Below are 19,438 nucleotides of genomic sequence, written 5' to 3' on the forward strand. Positions count from 1 at the left end.
TATGTTCCCAAATTGTGACCAATTTTGTTCAGAAAACTGGAAATAAATGGTGAATTTGATATTATGCTTATTTTTTATTTTTCTATTATTAATATTATTGTTATTTTATTTCTTGGGTTTGAGTTTACTGTGAAATATTAAATTGCAGTTTGCTTGATGCATCTCTTCATACTCAGTCTGTGTACATGTCCATCTGTCCACCTGAGTGACTGTTGTTGGTGAATTATTCAATTTATGTACCTGTAATGTGAAGCTAAGAAGTAATTATTTGTAAATATTTGCCATAATTTTATTGGTCCTTCAGAATAAAAAATAATTTTTTGGAAGTTGAAGTTTCTGTGTCAGTGCTTCAGCTGCACATGTACATAAACAGTACGCACACACACACACACACACACACACACACACACACATTTATTAACGGTCGAAATGCCACATTCCTCAATATCCAGCATCAGCTTGACTGGTCGGAGACTTCCAGAGCTGGAGGGTGCTTATGTCTCAGTGTGACCCTGCAGTGCAGCTTTCGTCCTGGGGACACAGATCTAATCTCGGGGCATCTATCTGAAGCTGAAGAGGGGACACAGCCAACCCCCCTCCCTGTTCTCCCCCCCTCCACTCTGAATGAATGGAGTGTCCCAGTGCTGCAGTCTTGGCTGCTGGCCGAGTCCAGGAAGGGGCAGAGGTGTGTATGTGTGTGTAAAGGAAAAGAAGAGGAGGAGGAAGGAGGGGGGGGGGGGTGATAAAATGACACAAGACACAACATGGCCACAACACGCCACACACAAAAAACAGCACAAACCCAGCTTGAGACACAGGCCGGGCTGTCCACAGTTTGGGTGCCTGCCCAGGACACCAGAGCAACACAGTGCGCTTTTGTGTGTGTGTTTGTGTGTGTGTGTGTGTGTGTGTGTGTGTGTCCAAGATCATTTTGGTTCCTTGCCAACTAAAGGAAGCCCTGTTTAAGTTACACAAGAATGTATCGCATGGTAAAAGTATAAACATTTAAGTGAAAGTTAACAATGTTTTATTCCAGCAATTAGGGCTGGATTAACTGTCTATGGGGCCTGAGGCAAACATGAGCTGTAGGCCCCTGTTGGGCCCTCCGCACGTTTACCATTACCCCAGAACCTAACTGGAATTCTTATGCTGATATATTCCATAGGTTTATGGTGGTAGTTAGTTTAATTTAAAGGGGCATCACACCAACTTAATCTGTTAAAGTCAATTTGCTAATAATGCAAAATACTGCACAGCCTGTGAAATCAGCTTCTGCAGTGATCTTCAGGTAAGTTTAAGCAAATAATATTATTTTTGCTCCAAGTATCTGCTTTGTTAACAAGTTGTGCATGGTCGGCAAGACAAACATCTCAAACTTCAGCAGCCATGACTCTCACTCTCACTCTGGCATCTCACCGTGACACCAAACACATGTTTGGCACACCCACAATGTTGAACCATCACAGCTCGGAACAGCACACACACCCTCCGACTGCAGGGAGTGAAAGGCCTGAACAGCCCGTACTCACAGGCAGCCTCACTGTGTGTGAGTTCAAAAATGTAATAGACAATATCACCTCTCTCAGTTCAGGACATTCAAAAATTCTGAACCCATTTTCTTGAAAATGCTAAGTAATCAAAGATATCTCTCTCTCCCCTTGCTTCAGAGTTTATTTTGGCTGACAGGAATCTCTCTCAGTGACATGACCACATGCGCTGCTGTTATAGCCAAAGGGCATCTCACCCCTCCTCCATTCAAATATTATATATAAATATATATAAATATATTCAGAGGTAAAAATGTAGCCCTATTGCTCCTCAGATATTATCCAACTTAATAGCAGACCTACAGGCTACTGCAAGAGTTTAAGTGTGGGTTTTCTTGGTTGTTTTTTTGATAGAAATCAAATGTTCTGTTCACTACATTGCTGAGTATTTTGAAGTTTACTAGCATTAATAAAATAGGCCCTTTTCACATCCACAGAACCGAGGGTTAATAGACGGATAATAATAATAATAATAACTATTTATATAGATACTGGACTGGACTTCACAATTTTCCTTGCACAATGACCATCCCCATCTTCCAACAACATTTTGGTCACAGACTGACATTTCCGTATTTGTCCCTAAATGTTGGCAAAATGGTACAGATGTACCTTTTCTCAGTTTGGTACTTATATGTTCCCTTTCAACCAAGAAAAGGTACATGATAGTATCTTATGGACCAACTATGACCCTTCGACAGTACAGCAACAGCAGTTGTGCCTTAAAGAACGTGAATGTACCCCAACTGTACCCCTTTTTCTGACAGTGTAGTATGGTAGTATGGGTACTCGAACGCACAGACAGCTTATGGTGAAAACCAAAAAGAAAAGAAGCCCCAATAACTTGAAGCACTCACTATGTAGCAGCTCCATCTTGCTGACGTCACTTTACAATTATTGACATGCCTACTAGTCCTGTGTGTCAATGTGTGTATCTTTGGTGTATCTGTGAATGTAAGGATTACAAGAGGGAAAAAACTGAATTTCCCCATTGCAGGATTAATAATTAAAAATATATCATTGTATCAATATTGATTCAAGCTAAAAAATATAGAAGCATAACAGACAGTCATTCCAAGAGAGAAAGCTAATGGGCCAGAAAGTTAACGGTCCACCAAGTTAGCGGCCCAGCCATCTAAGGGTCCAGAAAGTTCCACAAAGTTAACGGTTGGACCATTCAAAATCTGCCAGTCCATAACATGCATGTGATGCTATCCCTCTCTCACAGACATGCGCAGTAGGCGGGGTCAGTCTGAGTTACTGGGCAGTTTACATTTGTCCCATAAAAAAAACACACACTCTTCTGGTATGATATGAATGTACAACATTGGAATTGACTTAAAAGGAGCTATTGTGGTCACCCAAAGAATGTCCATAAGAAGTGTGTATATTTATATTGTATATTTAAGTATTTAAACAGCAATCAAAATGTTCAGAAAACTTCCACATTTGCTGAATGAGACTGTATTTTCATTGCTGTACTTAAATTAGGACAAAAACAGAAAGTGTAAACACAGCCCTGTTTTTAATGTCTATTTTTGGGCTACACGAGGACCAAGTCAGTCGGTCTAAACATAGACCAATTTTCTTTGTCTTTTTTGTGGGCTGAATTAGGACAAAAACAGACAGTCTACACATAGACTACTTTTCAGCGTCTTTTATTGGGCTAAATTAGGGTCAAGTCAGACAGTCTAAACATAGACCAATTTTCAGCTTCTTTTTTGCGCTAAATTAGGACTAAGTATCAAAGTATTTTAATTTATTGTATTACTTGTAATTTATTGTATTCCCTTCTGTGAGGTATTTCTAAAAGCCCAGTTGAGTTTCTAACCCTTTTTAAAAGAGTGAATAAATAAATGAAATAGAAAATAAAATGAAAGTCAGACAGTCTAAACACAGCCCAATTGTCAACATCTATTTTGGGGCTAAATTCGGACCAAGTCAGACCAGTTTTTAAAGTCTTTTGGGGGGCTAAATTAAGCCGACCAGATTTAGCCAAAAAAAACAAACCCCAAACATCTGAATAACATCTGTTGCGCAAATAGGGCTTTAGAGAAAATAAAAAACAATACTTGCTCTTTGTAGATCTCGCTGGACAGCAGTAGCTCAGCTGTTGTGGCGTAGAATCCGCCAGCTCACTTTTCAGCCATCTGTAGGTTATAGATGAAATGAGCTTTTTTTTAATTTAAGATGAGCATTTTTTAAAAGTATAAACAACAATTAATTGTAACTGAAAAAACAGACAATTAAATTTAACTTTTGTAAATGCAACAACTTGAATTGTTTGGTTGTAAGTCGTACCAAGCTGTGAGTCCTGAACTAAAAAGTTTAGTGTTTATGCTCAAATATTAGCCTCCATCCATTTAGCTGAAAAGATATAAGGTAGCTACATGTTTTGCTTATGTAGCAAACCAGCATAATATACTTTCTGTCACAGAGTAAAAGATGGAGAAAATATTTAATTACTATCCAGCATTGCGTCTCACTAGCTAGTTGATAAAATACTCCAGCTTAGACCACATCACACAGTGTGGACTGGTAGCTGGAGAGGTGCCAGTTCACCTCCTTGACACTGCTGAGGTGCCCGTGGGCAAAGCACCAAGACTGCTTGGAGCGCTGACTATGTGTCAGCTCCATCACTCTGACATCTCTCTACAACTAACACATACAGGTCTATAGGTCCTTTGTGTGCATGCGTGTGTGTGTGTGTGTGTGTGTGTGTGTGTGTGCACGCGCGCACACACATATTCAACAGATGAGATATTTTCCAGATATCTATGGATATGTGAAAGATAAAATTGTATACCACTGGATCTTTCAGGCTAGCTGTAAGCTCCTTTGTCTTTATAAGATTTTTAGGTTAAGGGACGCATAACCTTGTATTTCTAACAGATTATACTATAGATAAATATTGCAACATTAGCATCTTTGACAAATTAGTTTAATGTTAAACATGTAATCCTTAACATGCTTGTGTAAAGATCTGTACTTGACCATAGATGATCCGATTTTTTGGCCAGCTGAGACAGTATTGCAGACCCGTGAATATGTCACACAGATTTCTTTGTATCTGCAGTTGCCTGACAATCTGTTGACGGTATTTTTCCAGATCTGCCATCTTTGTGATACACGAATCTGGTATTCTAACGGATATGTCACAGATATCATATGCAGAACACATCATATTTATGGATCTGCTAAGGATCAGATCTTCCAGGATACTCTTCGAAAATGTTATGGACTTGTATACTGTTGGATCTTTCCAGATACAGGTCCTTTTGGTCCAGTGAAAACTTCCTGATGATCAGTTCTACTTTTAAAGAATTATATGATGCAATAACACCTCTTGTAGCACCTGCTGCATCATGAGGGAGCCAGTTCCTACTGACAAGCACATAGCCATACCATCATGTAACCCCAGAAAGCTCAAAAAGTGTTTCCATTGCAGTTCTGCAGAATATATCTTTTTCAAATCGCCTGAAATACCATCTCATGTGAGTGTGAAAACTTTTTTGCGATAATTGGGAGTTTTTTCTCAATTGACATGTTGCCATTAGGCATATTTTGTCCCCACAATTTCATGTTGCGCAAGTTGAGGGTTAATGGAAGCCTGCCTAGTGTTTGTCAGGTGCAGAGTTGATGTATCATCTGTCAGATCAATTTCGGCTTGAAAAAGAACGCTTGACAGCATTGAGTTAGTTAGAAGGCAGTGCCACACCCTCTGCCCCCTTCACTCTCCTCCTATTGCTCCAGATTACATAACGTCTTCTACCTCCCCCCCCTCCCCCTCCTCCTTTTCCTCCTCCTCTCCTCTTCTGGCTTCCTATACTAGAGCGGGAGACAGACAACAGTGGTACTTATGGAGGCCAAGAAGTCATGCAAATTAACGTCAGTCAGCATCAGTATTTTTTGGCCCTCCAGAGCCCCTGTAGGGAGGAGGTGTGGGGCCAACAGAGTATAATTGGGCCTCAGCTGATTAGTGAATAGGGGCTCATACAGGAGAGAGAGAGTGGGGGATGAGAAGGAGAGATGCTGAAGAGATATTCGGAGTGAGAGAGCAGGGCCTTTGAATCAAACAGGAGGGAAAGAAGAGGAGAGAAGCTGACAAAACATACAGAGGAAAAGGATGGAGCAGGGAGTGTGCTGTTACACGTGTTGCATATTCATGACTGCTGCTGTGTTTGCATTCCTGCTCTCTCTGCCATCTTTTCTCTCTTTCTGCTCTATACTGTTTATCTTGACGAGTGCATTTGTCCTGTATTCATAGTATGCTGTTTTGGTGTGGGAACATAACTGAAAATGTGCAACAGGTATGAAAAAGACTATTATTTATCTTTTTTTTCATTTTAAAGGATTCCTCTGGTATGCTACAAACTAGGTCTCATTTTAGTAGATTTGATCCTCATTTCTATTAGTTATGTTATAACTGTACTCATCAAGTTCATTGCTGAGATCTGGAGACTCAAGAAACACAAGGGGTCCTATCTTACACCTGACACAAAGAGGTGCAAAGTGTCCAGAATTGTCCAATATGGACAGAATTCCTTTGACTATTGGGCTGAGTTTTAATCAAACTCCCTGGTCAGACAGATTTTATGGAAGAGAAAGTAGAGACAAACCCATACTGTCCATAGTTAACATCCCTCTGTTTACAAACCAACCTCTTAGACTCTATTGCCACATTTCAGGCATGCTCACATTCAGTTTTATCTCACAAAATAGGGTTTTAGATACTTGGTAAACTGTTAGGTTGTCTGACTGCTCATCTTACCTCTATTAACCCTTTGAAACCTGAGCAAATTGGCTTGATTGATTCCAATAACATGTACAGAAGGCGATGAGCAACTTAACGAGGAATGACATAAAAATTACATTAAAAAAAACTAAAAGAAAAAAACAAATAAGACTAACCTTAATTTTTTTTTTAAATGATAAATTCTGTAACATATTTTGAATAAATAATTATAAAAATTCTAAATATAGTTTCTGAACTTTTCCCCATTTAAAGCAAGTCTAAGATAGTTCTTTCTCTTGTTTTTTCTTTAACATTAACTTTCAGGTTGTTTTCTTGTCACCTTTTACTGAATTCTTGTAGTTTATTCATTGATTTTTTCCCTTATGTTTCTGAATAGAATTTAAACCTACTTGTTCAGGCTTGAAAGGTTTACATACTTGTGAAAGGTGTTTGAATGCAGCACAAGAAAAACTGATGTCGATCCAGGTAAGCAGTAATTAGCAGAGGTGAGACCAAGTCATTGTTTATCAAGTCGCAAATAAGTCTCAAGTCTTGACACTCAAGTCCTCAAGTCCCAAGTCCTACACTTTGAGTTTCAAGTCATAATTTAGTTTTCACCAAATTAAGTAATGTGAGCTAACTGTTAGCTTGCAATGTGAAATTTAGCCTCAGCTTATTTGCACAACTTCAAATGTCCAAGGAACTTGGAAGTTGTTGCATTTTCATCAGTTCATTGTTTGTTTACAACCACATGGTTTTTGCACTAAATTATCGTTGGTATAATTTTTTCCAACTGGCACTTGGGAACTTATTGGTTCTTCATGGTTCTCTCCTGCAGCTTGGTTGGATGCTGTTGGTTGTTGGTTCACACAAAGTGGATCTGGGGGACTAAGAGTGAAATTACTGGAAATGGATAGTGTTAACTTAAGTTGAATCAGGAAATGAAGGAAAATAAATTAATTTGTGGTACACTTTTTAATGTTATGACCTGGCTCAGATGGCCACAAAAAAAATGGAGACATGCCGGGGCAAAATTGAAAATAAATAAATAAAATAAATAAATAAATGTATTTGATCAAATTAAGCCAAATCAGACCAAATTAAAGGTTAACTAAATATATGCAGTGTGGAGTGTGGAAGTCAGGGTTGTCATTCGTGTATCAGGGTTTAGTAAAGTTTCATAAAAGCAAAAAGAAGGAAGAAAACATAACTAAGTAAAAAAAACAAAGGACAGGGAAACCCAGCAACAGAGTGGATGTTCAGTACTGGAGCCACCAGCCGCACATGGGCTTAAATAACCTGAACACTCTCAGGTGTTCCCCGTTACCCTAACGGGCAGCTGCTTGTTAGGGTAACACAGGTGAATCAGCAGCACACAGATGACACCCAGGGACTTGTCACACATACATTTCATTCTTTGGGCTTGGGGGAAATTACCAAGTACTTTCAAGTCGAATGGCTCAATTCCAAGTCGAGTTGCAAGTCTTTTAGATTTTGTCAAATGGAATCTAAAGACGTCAAATTTGTAACTGGAGTCGGACTCAAGTCTAAGTAATGTGACTTGCGTCCACTCTTCTGGTCATTATAAATTGATTTCAATGTTTAATGTTTTCATAATCAATTGAAATAAGACCTTAAGCAGTGCCTTAGAAAAAGTCTTTGGATGGCACTGAAAAAACAGCCCAGACTATAGTAAAGAGAAAATACCTTATTATGATGGATCTTATAACCAAGAGCTGTTTCTTATTGTTCTGAGGATTTGTGTTGTGTTTTTATAACGGTAATTCCTAAACTGCAGGTCAAAATTCTGTTCATTCTGACTGATATCTGACTTGATATTTTAAAACCAGTGTTGGGCAAGTCACTTCCAAAATGTAATACATGATATAAGTTACTGTCATTTGAAAGTAATTAATTATATTACAATATTACTGTCTCTGAATTGTAATGAGTTACACTACTTTTGCGTTACTTTTGAGTTACTTTCACCAAAATAACTGCAGAAGAATAACTAGGCATTCTAAAATGCTAAAATGTAGTTTATTGCAGCTCATTACACATCAAGTATAGGCTTCCAAGGCTACTAACAACTTAAAAAAAAGGCACTGTGTAGGCTCATGGCGCAATACAATAAGTAACAATCACCATAAGAATCACAAAAGCAGACAAAGGATCAAAATCTGGTAAATTATGATAGAGATACTGTGAATATTCATATCATATGACACACAATAGAGCTAGGGCCTACTATAATGTAACCCATGACCTAATGAAATGACACACGATCTCTTTTTCTATTTGTTTCTGTTCTTTTATTTATTAATTTATCACATTAAATGCTAATATTAGTATTCAGAAGAAATGGAATACTTTACAACTGTTATTATTACACAGTTAACAAGTTTAAACAGTTAAATGTTTATTGGTTAACAGTGGTGAAATTTAAATAAGGCTACACTTACTCTAGTATAAGGCAACCAGATTTAAAAAAATGAAAACAGGGGAAATTTCCAGTTTGGCTTTCAATGTATCATTACATTATCTAATGTTATTGTCTAAGAAATAAAAAGGAGGACATTTACAGTTTCATCTGACCATTGTATGTTACACTGTAATAAACATATGATGAAATATTATCTATTAAAGTATCCAGAATTATATAAGAATGAAAAGCTCAATCTTAAACAAACTTCAGGTAAATCTAAGCACATTGTGCTGATAATGGGCCAACCTTGAGCCTTCTTCTACTAAAGCTGCCAGCAGCCTGCCAACATTCCCAGGCAGAGAAAGGTTGAAAATAAGGCAACGTGCATGTGGCCCCCAGGCCCCCAAATCACTACATCTGCCCCTGGTAATAATAATGAGAGCTCAGCACCAGCGGCTGGATGAGACACGGAGCAATGCGTCCTGGTGTTTCTAAATAATTCCATCCAAAGTCTGACTAAACCTGAAACTAAAACAAAGTAGTCTGTAGATATCTAAAGTCACTTGCCACCTCTGAATATTTGTTTGTTAGTTCATTTAGACACTTTGGTGCTATGAGGAGAAGCTCCGTTCTGTTTGTCTGTCTCACTGTGCTGCTGTCAGACCATCAGCTGTTTGATCCGCGATAATGAAACACCACTCCGTTGTTAAATACTCAGCTGTATTCTAGAGTCCTTCAGTGCATAGAGTGGTGAAGTAATGAGTCCTAATACGCGGAAGCCAATTAGCCTGTTAGCACTTATGGTTCCCTCATCTAAAAGTCTATGGGGTTTTTTTTGATGGGTTTTCGGTAAAATGCCCTAAATAAGGTCTGTGGTTAACACAGGCTTAACATATTTAGACATTTTGTTCTGAAACATAAAATACGTCCGCTTAAATGCGATTTTTGAACTTTTAAGGTTTTACTCGTCTTAAAAAAGGTGGTTGCTAACAAGTGGCTAAATTGGACTACAGTGTTTGTCGGAACGTTAGACGTCATCACACCGGACACAGAAACTCATTAAATCCACTTGTCTGCCTTTACAGCTTTACAGAGTCACACTCAAACTTGTAGATTTTTCTGTTTATGATATTTTTCGATTGTGTTTTGACGTGTTTTTACAGTGTTTATAGTAGTGACGTTTAAGTTGTGCGACCACATTGTAGTTCGTGTATAACCTAACAATAGCTTTTTGCTTCTAGCGATTTCATTTACGCTTCAAAACTCACAAAAGTTTTGTTCATCTGTGAAGAACAAAATGTGTAAGTCTCATAAACTTGTGTTCGTCAGAGAGCCTATTTTTGGCAATAACCGAAAATCTCATTCAAAAATCCCATAAGGTTTTTGACGAGGGAACCAGTGCGATGCTTACTTCCTGGTTGGCCTACAAAAATACATCATTCCTTCACCAGTCTATTACATGATTGTTCAACACTTTTGCTGTCAAAATGTTTTGGCGTTTTTACCTGGGCAACTTGAAAGCGTGAGACTGACAGTGAAGGCGTGTGTCCCATGTCAGGAGCGTGAGAGTTGGCAACCCTAAAGTCACGGTTCACTAACTTTATGTAACATTAGTTTTAGTTGGCTCATATGTAAACAAATACATCTTTTATCGATTCTATACTGACATGTGCAAAGTGATGCCAGCTAAACTGGCATGTGTGGTCCTTTTAATACAGTAATTAGGCGCTGCACAGCAGACGACCATAGCTGCTGCCCCCAGATGGCTATTGTAAACAATGCCCAGGTAAGACAGTTATCAGTGGTCTGCAGTGTTTCATGTCACATTTTAGTACCTCAGTACCTGGTCTGCTTTTTTTGGAACCCCAGGGGGGCAGGTACCAAAAAAGGTGCTACCAGGTACCTGGTACTTTTTCCTAATGGAAAACCAAAAAAGGCATGAAGAGTATAGTAGAGCAGAGCCGGTACCATGTAGTAGAAATGCGCCATAAGAGACTCTAGTAAGATGGCCCAGTGACCTATGTTGCAGCCTATATGAACAAGTCTCTATGGCAACGTTAGCTTATCTTGTCATTGCTGGTGTTGACTGGGATTTTGCTGACAAGCTTTCTAAAAGCCGGCCATTCTAGTGTAGACAGAGGCTACATATCTTCATCAACACACTCTGCCACGAGTTTCTTCACTTGTCGAGGTTCAAGTAGCATGGCAGAACGAAAGAAACTTCATTTCTGTTGCTTTGTCTTGCCTGCGCTCTTGTCCTCCGCGTTATTTCTCTTCTCCATGACTGCAACTCTCTCGGTTAGCTTGGTGTTAGTGTGGCACCTGTCCAGGAGTTTCTTCAAGTAACTAGTGCTATTTCTCGATGTAGAGAGTTCCCTCGGGTCACTCATAGATTGCACTTTACTATTATGTTCTTGTCCTTACCTTTGATGAGCTAATAATAATGGGGGTATGTCCATCTGCGTTATAAGGCGTGTTATATGAGATTGTAACAGGTATAATATTACCAAAATTGTTTTAGTAACAGCAAAAAGTAATACATACTGTAACTACGTTACTTTTTTAATGCGTTTCTCCTAACACTGTTTAAAAACCCCAACGCTAAAAAAAAAAAAAAACCAGTCTGAGAAGAAAGACAAACTTAGCTATCACCCAATGACATTTACAAACTGCAACGAGGGACTGCAAACCAATATTGCTTAAATCCAAAGGGTCACAAGAATTTTTTACCCACTTTTACATGTCACTGCATGCAACCTATTTCTATCATGTCTTTTGACCCTTTTGACACCTGGAGTGAGATCTCTTCTTGTGCTGCTTTTGGATCATTTTATAAGTATTTAAAACCTGAGCAACTTCGTATGAGTTCTTTCAAAAAGATGAGAAAAAGGCAATGACTAACACAGTAAGAAATTACAAGAAAATGGTAAATTTATTCAATAATTTTTAAAAGGCTAGGGAAAAAATAATTGGGAAAAAAAGCCAGTGGAAAAACAATATTATAATTATCATTATTAATAAATTCTCATAATTTTTTAAGTTATTGTTTTTTGTAGAGTTTGAATACACCTTCTGGTGCTGCTTGGACACGTCATCAGTGAAGTACCTGGGGTCATAGGGTGTTTTGGGTCTTTAATCTTCATACACCCTCGACCGGGTGACCCAGCCGGGGGTGATCAGTCCCTGGCCTGTGTCCAAGTGCTGGTTGTTCCACAGATCCCCCTTATGGATCCACAGCCACCGCGAGGCCCTCTCTGTGGCCTCTAGGATGTTTCTGGTGGCTCTCTTCAAATGCAGTTATTTCACTCCATGGAGTTTAGGGGTTCGTAGAAATGAGGGCCAGCGAAGCCTCGGCACCCGACCTCGACTGGCTCACAGTGGGCTTTCCAGCCGTTGTTTTGGCACTCTGTGCTGAGCTCTGCGTACTTGGCCCTTTTTCGTTTGTGGGCCTCTCAATACAGTCTTCCCAGGGTACAGTCAGTTCCAGGAAAACCACTTGTTTGGTGGACTCTGATGTTAGTACCACGTCTGGGCGGAGAGAAGTGGTTGTGGGAACTTGAGTTGTCTCCTGAGGTTGACTTGAAGCAGCCATTCATGAGCGGTGGTGAGGAGCCCCCCTGTAGAGTTAGGCTGATGATATTGTGCCTTCTGCCCCGCTCTAATGAAGGTGATTGACTGTTTGGGGGCTGTCTGGGTCATGCTGTGCTGGATCGCTGTGCAGATGGATTCTGCCAAAGCTTTTAGCACTTGGTTATGGTGCCAGCGGTCCTGCCTCTCCCCTAGCGCTCTAGAGCAGCAGCTCAAGATGTGTTCCAGGCTGCCTCTCACAGCTGGCACAGCTTGCACTCGGAAGTGTCCACCAGTCCACAGGTATGTAAGTTGGCCAGGCTTGGAAGGACATCATAGACCGATTGAACGAGAAACTTAATGCGAAATAGTGCCTGCCAGTTCATGTGCCTGCCACTTCCTCCCGGTCTGCATGAGGATTCCTGCTGCTGCGACTTTGGTGTCTGCAGAGTCCCTATACCTCATCACTTCTCTGGAACAGGTGACTTTAAACTCCTCTGTTAGTTCACTGAAAGGAAGGTGCAGCTTGTTGGAATGGCCGTACAGGGAGATGCTGTTCAAGGACCAGGGAAGCCCCAGCCATCTCCTGAGAAACTGGCTGATAGACATCTCAAGAGCCTCTACTGTTGTTATTGGTATTTTGTAGACTAACAGGGGCCAGAGTATTCTTGGTAGGACTCCATGCTGGTACATCCAGGCTTTGAATTTTCCAGGGAGGCCAGATTTGTCAATTGCTGTGAGCCAGGTGGACAGTTCACTCTTGGTTTGCTGTATGGCATCTGAGTCCTTCAGGGAGCTGTCAAAGATCTTGCCCAGGCTCTTGACCAGTTTCTCGGTCACTGATGGAATCGTGGTCTCTCCCAGGGCAAAGCGGAACTGGTCAGACACTTCACCCTTTTTCAGGACCAGAGACCAGAGAGCGGGCTTGAAGCTCATCCTTGCCCAGGAGATGAGCTCTTCAAGCCCCTGAATGAGCCACCTGCATCCTGGAGCAGATGTTGCTGTCACTATTAAGTCGTCCATAAAGGCTCTTATTGGGGGCTGCCGAGTCCCAGATCTTGACTAGGACCCTCTGCATTCCACTTCAGCTGACACTGTTTGTACTCCTAATTTTCAGGTGATTGTCCTGTTCTTTTCACTCATTTCCTGCAAATTTTTTTGGTCATTTCTTCTTTCATTGCCATCTTCCCGTGTTTTTCGAAAATAAATCAAGCCACTTTCAGGATCAAAGTATTAATCATATATGGTTTCATTACTGTATGAGCAAGTCTTCTAAAAATTCACAGCACTGAAGAAGCGGGCCGGTCCTCTGCTGCTCTGACTGCTGGCTCATCAAATGAGGAGAAACTCTCTGACACACTTAGAGTGAAAAAAAAGTGCTTTGACCTTATCACTGAAGACATTTGGACCTCGCAGAATGAGCTGTTACACGCCTCTCATTGCCCTTTACAGCAGCGTCCATGTTCACGCGCTGATTTCTGAAGTCGCAGAGATGCATTTACAGTGATGGCTGTAAAGATAAGCGAGGCTTGTTCAGCTCATGTGCTGTGTTTCACTTATTAAGACCCCCCCGGACACCAGAAATGACGAGACACGTAGTCCCATGTAAAGTTTATTCCCTCCCTTCGGCCTGTCACTCACAATCACTTGCTCACACAGATACTACATGTAACAAATGTCAGACGTGAGTACAGCGCGCACGTGTGTGTGTGTATGTGTGTGTGTCTGTGTACATGTCTGTCCATGTACGTGGATGTCGGACCATTGACAGGCATGGAAGCAGCTTGTTGAACTAATAGCCTAACTAATGCGTCTACATCCCCTCCCTCCCTCTCCTCACCCCCCCCCCCGTCTCCCCTCTGCAAAACTGACATCCACAAACCAGAGGAAGGAGGGAGGGAGAAAAGAGGAGAACGGAGGAGAAAAGAAGAGGAGAGGAGTGGGTTGACAAGCGGCAGACCCTCTCGCCCTCCCGTCTGACTCCGTCTATCTCCCCCTCGCTCCCTGAGGGTTTGTCTCTGAGGGTAGTGCTATGATGAATAGGCCTGTCTCAGCTAACCTAGCGGAGACCAATTAGAGCGGGAGAAAGAGAAGAAAAAGAAAGATAGAAAGAGAAAAACAATGAGAGAAACTGAAGCAGAGGGAGACAGAAAAGAAGAGATCGAAAGGGAGGGCAGATAGGTTAAGAAGGAGGTAGGAGGACTGGGGTAAAGTGGAAAGTTTAAGATGAAGCATGTTGGGTGTCTCTGTGTGTGTGTGTGTGTGTGTGTGTGTGTGTGTGTGTGTGGGCGTGGGCGAGCTGTCAGCGCTGAGGGAGAGGCAGTGTGAGAAGGGCCGGCCTCGCAAGTCTTAACCTCGTCTGCTGCTTCAGGAGAGGCTTTGACAGCAGAGACGCACAAACAGGACTGACCCTCACAAAACACTTCCTCCTCCTCCTCCTCCTGAGAAACCTTTCACTGCTGTGCTCTTCGTTCCACGTCTTCTTCTTCTTCCTCTTCCCTCCCGCTTCCGACTGATTATTCTGTTAAGCCTCCTGCAGACTGTGAGATATTTGCAATCGTAAAGGTGTAGTGCAGTCACACTCTGCGACATGGATCTTAATAAACTTGGGTACGACATCAAGTTTGATGTATGCAGACTGTGCGATGACGTAACGTACTGAATCGCAGGCTACGACTCAGGTCCATTGATGTCAACTTGCAAAAACGGCATGCATCATCCATCTACGCCGCTGTAGTGATAAGAGAAAAATGTAAACAAACAAATAGAGCCTTTGCTGATGACATTTATGTGTGTCGAAAAATGTCCAAAGAAGATGAGGAGAATGTGGATGCAGTTGTGGCTGGAGAAAATAGTACAACTCGACACGCCAGTTTTGCAACGAGAGCTTGCAGCAAGTATTAGCATCTATTAGTATCCAGCATGCACTAGCAGATTCATGCTGATCAGTGCATCAATTCATGCTGCATTTCTATTGGTTGGTTAGTAGATGTAGGTTTTAACAGCAGTCACACAAGGCGGGTTTTCATTACAGATCTGCGCAAAACGTAAGCGATATTTCGAAATAAATCACAGTTATGAGATGACTGCATTGATGTTATGCAACTTCTTCTCTTGCGATAACATTCCAAGAAGCATGGTGATTGATGTTTAAAACATTAGCAGTTTTAATTCTATTACAGCCACCACACTAGCGGTTTATACAGTATGTGGAAGCGGCCACATATGAGGGATTTCTGGGAGGTGATAGTCCATGATTTCACAGAGGAATTTTGGATTAAAAAATCTGCTTTTGAAGAGTTATGTGATGCAATAACACCTCTTGTAGCACCTGTTGCACCATCAGGGAGCAAGTTCCTACCGACAAGCACAAAGTTATAGTATCATGTGACCTAGAAAAGCCAAAAAAAGGTGTTGCCATTGCAGTTTTGCGACATATAGCTTTTTCAAATTGCCTGAAATACCACCTCATGGGAGCGTAAAAATGTTTTGTACAATAAACGGGAGTGTTTGTTTTTTTAAATTTAACTTTCTCATTCCTTCTAACAAATTGCAAATGCCTCAGCACATCTTTGCAAATGAGTCAGTAAGATTTTCAACAGTTTGCACAATTACCAATTGCTAATCTCAATCTCTTGCTAATCAAAATTGTTTATGTTGCTTTTCAGTCGAACAGCTGTACCCTCCAAAACATATAGACATAATTTCATTGTGTAAGTCATCACTTGCACAACAGTCCATTCAAAATCTGTCCAGCATATATATTATTGTAAATGAGATTTATTTTGTGAAGTATTTGGTAGACAATCTTATTTCATTCTCTGATTTATTTAGATCAATAAGTTAAATTCATTCATGATAAATTCCTAGATTATATTGTGTGGTCAGGTGAAACTTGAACTTGACTTATGAAGAGGGAGTTTCCAACATCTCAGATCACCAATCACACATTATGTCAAGGTAGCTGACAGGTGCTACCCAGGAGTATGAGTGTTGCAAAACATGTCAGTATAGAGCTTGACCACAGCAGTATCAGTCATTTCTAAACATGGAGAAAGGTAAATGCCAGGAGGGCAACTGCCTGCTCGAGAAGGAGGAAGAGGAGAAAGGATCCGTAGTGGTGCAGCGAGGGGAAGAGGCCAAGGAGCACAAAGACACAGAGTCGTCACAGTCGTTGCAGCGTTTTGGGCAGAGGTGGGTCGCAGAGTGCAGCCTGATGTGAACTGTTCTACAGTGTCTTCAATCATCATTTCAGTTTGATGCACAACGGTATTAGCTGCACAAAAACACATTCCAGTACAGTAACCATTCAATGTCAATGAAGAAATGGGCCAGTGAAATGTGGAAATGAGTCCACTGCCATGGCATTTTGGGGGCATTGACTTTTCCTATGAGAAACTGATTTAGTTTTGAAGTAGGAGTTAACCCGGAGCTTTGAGAATGATATTTCTGTTTCAAGAAATGAGCCAAAGCAAAGAAGAAAAACTGTGAACCAACACAACAGGGGCATGAGAACAAAAGGAGAGGCTGACGGTGCAGCACAGGTGGGTAACAGGAATGAGCTGCTCTTTTTATCCTGCAGCAGTGGAGGCGGCTTGATTGCATGATCAGCAGCAGGTGAGTGATGAACTGCAGGTGTGTGGATAATCAGCGTGCCAACCTCCACGACTTCACCCAGCTTCAGACAAACAACACGCGCGCACACACACACACACACACACACACACACACACACACACAGAGAGAAACATAGGGGAAGAACAGACAATGGACAGACACGCCCACATGGGGGGGGCAAGGAGAAGAAACACTGAGCCCTAACACCCTAACATTTTTTTCTTCGATCTTTTTTGTTTTTTCATCTTTTTTATTCTAGTATTTGCATTGTGATTGAACCTGTGGTCAGCTGCACATTTGCAGCTCTTAACATTCACTCTGCTGTGGCTGAAATGACTCCCTATTTGCTCCCCGGTGCACTTCCTTTTTGCCATTTTATTTGAGCACCAGAACTTTCAGTGATATTTATTCACTGTATGCTACACACAAAAATTACTGCATTGGAGCATACAAATGACATAACTAGAATTTATTTAAAGGAATACCTCACCCCCAAATGACCACTTGTAAATCAGATAACCCTGCTGTGTTGAGATGAATTTGTGAAGAAATCTTTGTTCTCTCGCATGCCTCCATGGTTAACCGTGAACCACATGCATTTTCGCTAAAAATCTTAGTATTGGACTCTCGAAGGGAGCAAAAATAAGTTTCACTTTAGGTTCATTTTCAGATAGGAAGGTTGACCAGGCTGACCAGATGAGATATGTAATCCCTCTAGCGTGTCCTGGGTCTGCCCCAGGGTCTCCTACCAGGACATGCCCAGAGCACCTCTAGCGGGAGGCGCCCAGGAGGCATCCTGATCGGATGCCCAAATCACCTTAGCTGACTCCTTTCCACGCGAAGGAGCAGCAGCTCTACTCTGAGCTCCCCCCAGATGTGTGAGCTCCTCATCCTCTCTCTCAGGCTGAACCCAACAACCCTACAGACGGACCTCATTTTGGCCACTTGTAACCACAATTTCTTTCTTTTTGTCACTACCCAAAGCTCTTCACCATAACTGAGGGCTGGAACGTAGATTGACCAGTAAATTAAAAGTTTTGTCTTCTGGCTCAGCTCTTTCTTCACCACTACAGTCCGACGCAACTCCTGCATCACTGTCGCACCACGCCACCATCTCACGTTCTGTTCTATCCTCACTGGTGAACAAGACCCTGAGATACTTGAACTCCTTCACTTGGGGCAGCAACTCTCTCCCCGCCCAGATTCTGTTACTACATTGCTTATTTCTCCCCTAAAATGTTTTCAGAAACATATTTTAGTGTTTTGTTACTGTAAAAATGAGAAAGTTGTCCTGGCTTGTCGACAGTACTTCATACTCCATTTAATTGTATACACTATGGCAGCATGGTTGCAAACTTTCTCCTTGTGAAAATGTGAATTTGCCAGAAAACCAAATAAACAAACATGAATGCCTCACCGCAGACCTGAAACCTAAAATTAATGGATAAAGTCCTATAATGTCAATACATGTCATCTTTAAATCTCAATAATCTTACAACCTTCTTTAGTTGTTCTGATAACAAGATAATTCTCAAGTTATAGTCATGGAAACCTTTCCCATTTCTATCATCCATCCCATATGAAGTGAAAGCTGCATTACAGTGAAACATTTTGGTTGCATATATAGGCCCATACTGGCCCAGGATCAAATCCCACTAACACTTCCTCTCCTGTATCTGTCAGCTCATTTTCCTCCTTCAAACAAACATTTGATGAATTGATAAATGGCCTCCTCGTGCCCCTCTTTTCAAATAGGAAAACTCTTCTTGTCCTTCTCTCCTTCCTTCCAGATGATCACCCTTCTCTTCTTACCATCTCTGAGACAATTACAAACACCCGGCTTCCCATTTATTACCAACAATTAAACAGCAAGGACAGAGGCTACTTCATAAGCCGGGAGGAGCAGGCGAGCAGAGCGCGGGAGGAGACGAATGCGAGCGGGAATGAAGTAGAGTCAACAGTGAGAAAGAGAGAGGAAGGCTGACAGCACAATTAAGGTTTTTAATTCTCTGCTTGAGTGGGCCGGTCCAGTCTTTATGCTAATTAGGATGCCACGGCCATGTAATAAATCTCTATGATCCAGACTCATTTCCCTTCTGTCTCTCTGTCTGTCTCTTTCAAACTCGCTCACACACATCCGCAACAGCACGGAAATTTCACCCATTTCTTTATATGGTTGCACCCCTTTGGCTGGAGTGTTAATAGTTTTGATAAAATTGTTTTTCGGGCCATTTTTTTCTCTGAGATGTGAGAGCCGCAGCATGTCAGCACACACTGTTTACTGGTCGGCCGAGCATTCGCCACTTTGGCTCGACGCCTATACCACATGTAGTTTCTCTCCCTGTTAACTCCCTTTATTAGTGTTTTTCAGGAATGTGGTTTGCATACCCTGTGCTCTGTACACACACACATATCTAAAGGCGCAATGAATGAAGAAAATATTCTCTTATTCCTCTCCCTTTTTTCTCTTATCCGCTCATCTCCATTTGACGGACATGTCTAATGATAACATCTGCAGATGGGGAGAAAACAGCACAACAATCCCGA

The 19,438-nt window shown here is 41.3% G+C and overlaps 1 pseudogene; it reads right to left on the bottom strand.

The window, feature by feature from the left end:
* Positions 1-11,846: 11,846 nt before the first annotated feature.
* On the bottom strand, positions 11,847-14,961 carry LOC121942005 (annotated as a pseudogene).
* Between the last annotated feature and the right edge of the window lie 4,477 nt (positions 14,962-19,438).

Source organism: Plectropomus leopardus, chromosome 4, assembly GCF_008729295.1.
Source record: "Plectropomus leopardus isolate mb chromosome 4, YSFRI_Pleo_2.0, whole genome shotgun sequence".
NCBI lineage: Eukaryota > Metazoa > Chordata > Actinopteri > Perciformes > Serranidae > Plectropomus > Plectropomus leopardus.